This window comes from Sciurus carolinensis, unplaced genomic scaffold (assembly GCF_902686445.1).
Source record: "Sciurus carolinensis unplaced genomic scaffold, mSciCar1.2, whole genome shotgun sequence".
NCBI classification, from domain to species: domain Eukaryota; kingdom Metazoa; phylum Chordata; class Mammalia; order Rodentia; family Sciuridae; genus Sciurus; species Sciurus carolinensis.
This window is the reverse complement of record NW_025920188.1, coordinates 272610-279701: the sequence shown is the minus strand read 5'-3', so window position 1 is coordinate 279701 and position 7092 is coordinate 272610.

Below are 7092 nucleotides of genomic sequence, written 5' to 3'. Positions count from 1 at the left end.
CATAACCATTAGGATAGAACACCTGGAAAACAGAACTTCAGACATTGAAGAAAAAATATTTAATCATGAAAACAAAGTTGACCAAACAGAGAAAATGGTAAGAAATCATGAACAGAATCTACAAGAATTATGGGACATCATGAAAAGGCCAAATTTAAGAATTATTGGGATTGAGGAAGGCTTATAGAAAAAAAAAAACAAAGGAATGAACAGCCCATTCAATGAAATGATATCAGAAAATTTCCTAAATCTGAAGAATGAAATGGAAAACCAAGTACAACAGGCTTATAGGACTCCAAATATACAAAATTACAACAGACCCACACCAAGGCACATTATTATGAAAATAACTAATATACAAAATAAAGACAGACTTTTAAAGGCTGCAAGAGAAAAGATTCAAATTACATTCAGGGGGAAACTAATAAGAATATCAGGAGATTTTCAATCCAGACCATAAAAGTTAGAAGGGCCTGGAACAACATTTACCAAGCCCTGAAAGAAAAAGGATACCAACTAAGAATCTTATACCCAGCAAAACTTACTTTCAGATTTGACAATAAAATAAGATCCTTCCATGATAAACAAAAGTTCAAAGAATTTACAAAAAGAAAGGCGGCATTACAGAACATTCTCAGCAAAATATTCCATGAGGAAGAGATGAAAAACAATGAGGCAAATCAACAATGGGAGGAACTAGCCTAAAGGAATAGCCAAATAAAGGAGAAACAAAATCATGTCAAAAAACAAAAATGAATCAAATGACTGGGAATACAAATCATATAACAATAATAACCCTGAATGTTAAGGGCCTGAACTTATCAATCAAAAGACATAGACTGGCAGATTGGATTAAAAAAAAAAATCCAACAATATGCTGCCTGCAAGAGACACATCTCATAAAAAGAGATACCCATAGACTAAAGGTGAAAGGATGGGAAAAAACATAACAAGCACACGGACATAGCAAAAAAGCTAGAGTATCCTTCCTCATTTCAGAAATTGTGGACTTCAAGCCAAAACTAATCAGAAGGAATAAAGAAGGACATTACATACTGCTTAAGGGAAGCATAAATCAGCAAGATATAGCAATCATAAATATCTATGCCCCGAACATTGGCTCATCCATGTACATCAAACAAATCCTTCTCAATTGCAGAAAACAAATAGACCACAACACAATAATACTAGGCGATTTTAACACACCTCTCTCACCACTGGATAGATCTTCCAAACAAAATTGAATAAACAAACCATAGATCTCAATAACACAATCAACAATATAGACTTAACTGACATATATAGAATATACCATTCAACAAAGAATGAATACACTTTCTTCTCAGCAGCACATGGATCCTTCTATAAAATAGACCATATTTTATGCCACAAAGCTACTGTTAGCAAATACAAGAAGATAGAGATACTACCTTGTACTCTATCAGAACATAATGGATTGAAATTAGAAATAATTGACAGAATAAAAAACAGAAAATTCTCCAATACCTGGAGACTAAATAATACACTATTATATGATAAATGGATAACAGAAGACATCAGGAGGGAAATAAAAAAATTCTTACAGGAAATGAGAATAAAGAAACATCGTATCAAAATCTCTGGGACACTGAAAGCAGTACGTACAGGAAGATTTATTTCATGGGCTGCATTCAACAAAAGGAGTAGAAATCAACAAATAAATGACTTAACACTACAGCTCAAAGCCTTAGAAAAAGAAGAGCAGACCAACACCAAAAGTAGTAGAAGACAGGAAAGAGTTAAAATCAGCCTAAATCAACAAAATTGAAACAAAAGAAACAATCTAAAAAATTAAAAAAAAAATAGTTGGTTCTTTGAAAAAATACAAAAATTGATAAACCCTTAGCCACACTAACAAAGAGAAAGAGGGAGAAAACTCAAATTATTAAAATTTGGAATAAACAAGGAAATATCACAACAGACATGAGTGATATACAAAACAAAATTAGAAGCTATTTTAAAACCTATATTCCAACAAAACAGAAAACCTTGAAGACATCAACAAGTTTCTAGAGACATATGAATTACCTAAACTGAACAAAAGGGAATTCACAACCTAAATAAATCAATTTCAAGCAATTAAATAGAAGAGGTCATCAAAAGTCTACCAACAAAGAAAAGTCCAGAACCAGATGGGTTCTCAGCCAAGTTCTACAAAACCTTTAAAAAGAGCTCCCTCCAATATTCCTCAAAGTATTCCATGAAATAGAAGAGGAGGGAAAACTCCCAAACTCATTCTATGAAGCCAATATCACCTGATAGCTAAACCAGACAGAGACACATCGAGAAAATAAATTTTCAGACCAATATCCTTAATGAACATCAACCCAAAAATTCTCAACAAAATTTTAGCAAATTGCATACAAAAATATATTAAAAAGATTGTGCACCACGATCAAGTGGATTTTATCCCAGGGATGCAAGGTTGGTTCAACATCCGGAAATCAATAAATGTCATTAACCATATCAACAGACTTAAAGTTCAGAATCACATGATTATTTCAATGGATGCAGAAAAAGCATTTAATAAAATACAGCATCCCTTCATGCTCAAAACACTAGAAAAAATTGGGGTAGTGGGAACATTCCTTAACATTGTAAAGGCCATCTACGCTAAGCCCATGGCCAACATCAGTCTAAATGGTGAAAAACTGAAAGCATTTCCCCCTAAAAACTGGAACAATGCAGGGATGTCCTCTTTCACCACTTCTACTCAACATCATCCTTGAAATTCTAGCCAGAGCAATTAGAAAAGACAAAGAAATTAAAGGGATACAAATAGGAAAAGAAGAACTCAAACTATCCCTGTTCACTGATGACATGATTATATATTCAGAGGAACCTGGAAATTGTACCAGGAAACCTTTAGAATTCATAAGTAAATTCAGTAAAGTAGCAGGTTACAAGATCAATGCTCATAAATCCAAAGCATTTTTATACATAAGTGATAAATTTTCAGAAAGAGAAATTAGGAAAACTACCCCATTCACAAACACATTGAGAAAATAAAATACTTGGGAATCAATCTCACAAAAGAGGTGAAAGACCTCTACAATAAGAACTACAGAACACTAAAGAAAGAAATTAAAGAAATCCTTAGAAGATGGAAAGATCTCCCATGTTCCTGGATAGGCAGAATTAATATTGTCAAAATGGTCATACTACCTAAAGTGCTATACAGATTCAATACAATTCCAATTAAAATCCCAATGATGTACCTTAAGAAATAGGGCAAGCAATTATGAAATTCATCTGGAAGAATAAAAAACCCAGAATAGCTAAAGCAATCCTTGGCAGAAAGAGTGAAACAGAGGGTATCGCAATACCAGATCTTCAACTCTACTGCAAAGCAATAGTAACAAAAATGGCATGGTATTGGTACCAAAATAGAAAAGTAGATCAATGGTACAGAATACAGGACATGGACATAAACCCAAATAATTACAATTTTCTCATACTAGACAAAGGTGCCAAAAATATTCAATGGAGAAAAGATAGCCTCTTCAACAAATGGTGCTGGGAAAACTGGAAAACCACATGCAACAGAATGAAATTAAACCCCTATCTCTCACCCTGCACAAAACTCAACTCAAAATGGATCAAGGACCTCAGAATCAGACCAGAGACCCTGCATCTTATAGTAGAAAATGTAGGTCCAAATCTTCAACTTGTTGGCTTAGGATCAGACTTTCTCAACAGGACTTCCCATAGCACAAGATATAAAAGCAACAATCAAGAACTGGTATAGATTCAAACTAAAAAGCTTTCTCTCAGCAAAGGAAACTATCAATAATGTGAAGAGAGAGCCTATAGATGGGAGAAAATTTTTGCCACTCATACTTCAGATAGAGCGCTAATTTCCAGAACATATAAAGAACACAAAAACTCTACACCAAGAATACAAATAATCCAATCAGCAAATGGGCTAAGGAAATGAACAGACACTTCACAGAAGAAGATCCACAAGCAATCGACAGATATATGAAAAAATATTCAACATCTCTAGTAATAAGAGAAATGCAAATCAAAGCTACCCTAAGATTCCAACTCATCCCAATTAGAATGGCGATTATCAAGAACACAAGCAACAACAGGTGTTGGTGAGGATATGGGGAAAAAGGTACACTCATGCATTGCTTGTGGGGTTGCAAAGTAGTGCAACCACTGTGGAAAGCAGTATGGAGATTCCTCAGAAAGCTTGGAATGGAAACACCATTTGACCCAGCTATCCCACTCCTTGCCCTCCACCCAAAGGACTTAAAATCAGCTTACTACAGAGATACAGCCACATCAATGTTCATTGCTGTTCAATTCACCATAGCCAGATTGTGGAACCAACCTAGATGTCCTTCAGTTGATGAATGGATAAAGAAACTGTGGCAAATATATACAATGGAATATTACTCCGCAATGAAGAATGATAAAATTATGGCATTTGCAGGCAAATGGATGAAATTGGAGAATATGCTAAGTGAGATATGGCAATCTCAAAAAACTGAAGGATGAATGATCTCCCTGATAAGCAGATGAGGACATATAATGGTGGGTGGGAGGGGTTAGCATTAGGGTTAGTGTTTGGTTTAGAATTTGGGATAAGAAGGGTGGTAAGAATGGAGAAAGGAAGTACTGTAGAGAGGGAAAAGAGGAGTGGGAGGGGTGGGTGGAAGGGAAAAGTAATATCATAATGAATCAAACAACATTACCATATGTAAATTTATGATTACACAAATGGTATGCCTTGACTCCATGTACAAATAGAGAAACAACTTGTATCCCATTTGTTTCCAAAAAAAGAGCACATAAAAAAAGAACAAACAAAGTCATAAATTTGAATCTCCAAATTCAAACAAAAAAAAGTACAGACCTTCCTACAGTCAATAAATTATTATGTTTAGGCACAAGGAAGAACTGTTGAATACAGAACAACAGACTTTCATTAAGTAAAAACAATCTTATCATATGTAGTAATTTATTCTTAATTTTTAAATCTCTTATCTATACAAATGTTTGAGTGAAAATTTAACTAAGGCTATATTTTAAATTTTTCTTGCTATGAACTTAAGCATGTAATAGATTCCATTTTAAATTTTCCAAATTTTCTTTCAGAGGAAAGATATATTTCCAAGTGATATATTTTCCAGATACCTAAAACACTCCTCAAAACTGACTGGCATAAATTCAGGTTTTTTTCTGGGATTTTATAAGTTCTTGATAACTATTTATGATAAAATGTTTATTGCACAGTCAAAATGTTTATTATATTCATCATGGCAAAATTTCCAATATTTACTGTTCCTCACACATTCCTATTCTTTCCTTAAGTGTAAATTTTCAATGCCATAGTTGCCATGCCTTCATTTTATCACCTTGTGTAATGAACATTTTATTCCCTGCTCTGATGAAACTTCTTGGAGTTGATGAGAACACATAACTGGAAGAAATCAAAGAAACAATTTATTTTACTTCCTATACCCTTTTGAATATACATTGAAGAAAAATGAAGTTATTACCAATTTAAGGATCTCACAATGAGAGCAGCAAAGCAAATCCAAGATTCTCATTACTCCATAGATAAAAGAAGTAAATAACCTAATGAATGTGCAAAGGAACTTAACAGATACTAATCAAAAGAAGAAATAAGAAGGATCAATAAAAATATAAAAAAGTTTCAACACCTCTAGTAATTAGAAAAATGCAAATTAAATCTATACTGAGATTCCACACTCCCATCACAATGGCAAGTACCAAGAATATATGTAAGAACAAATGTTGGCAAGGATGTGGGGAAAAGGGATGGCAATACTTTATAGGACTGCAAATTGATGCAACACCTCTGGAAAGCAGTATGGAAATTCCTCAAAAACTAGGTTTGGACTTGAGAGGTTGAGGCAGGTGAAACATGAGTTTGATGCCAGCTTCAACAACTTAGTGAAGGCCTAAGCAACTCAGTGAGACCCTTTCTCTAAATAAAACATAAAAAGGACTGGGGATGTTACTCAGCGGTTGAGCAGCCCTAGGTTCAATTGTTGGTACCCAAAAAACCCCAAAACCAGAAATGAAACCACCATTTGACCCATTCTACCTCAGTACGTACCCAAAGTATTTAAAATGAGCACAATACAGGGACACATCCACACCAATGATTACAGTAGCACAATTCACAATGGCTGAGGTATGGAACCAACCTAGTGAAACATCAACACATTAATGAACATAGGAATGACTGTACAGGGAGGGTAAAAATGGAAAATTTTGTGGAAAAAATCTAAAGTAATTTTCCTAAGTACACATATGAAAACAATTACCTGAATGTCCAACAGCTTGCCCACCTATAAAAATTGGGTCATATATCTCATGCTTGTATTATTTCATCAAAATGGATTCAAATGTCATGTATAACTAAAAAACAATTAAAAATTAAAAATTAAAAAAAATCACCACAATGTACTAAAATAATTGACATGTTAGAACTTCCAAAACATCTTAGATTTTAAAGAATCACAGGTGAGCACATTAGAGATAATCATATTTTAGAGGGAAGGAAAATGTGTGTCTTTTCTCAACACAGTCATTCCTACTCTACAGTAGGACATTGTGTAATAAGAAAAATCTGACAACCCTTTTATTCTCTCCCACTAGCAAAAGGGAAGTGTGAAAATGCACACATGTATGACTTTCTTGACAAATTTATGAAAACTACTTTTTTTTCCACTAAGACCTGAGATAACAAGTAAATTTTTGCTGACATTACCAAAAATATTCATCAGGGTTTAAAAAAACTGTGGGTTCTTAAGAAGAAATATGAACAAACATTTACATTGGGAAAAGGTACACATACATCTAGAGAAGCAGAAAAACAGGTTTGAGAGACAACAAAAGTCTCACAACTTATGCCAGTACTACATGAATGAAGTCAAACCATAGCGATCAACAAAAAGGACTCACTTTTTAAAATTCAGACTTTTTGCTACTTATTAATTGATTACAGTAACAACTTTTTACATATATCATGTTTTAAAGCATACAATTGACTAAATCTAACAAATTTACACA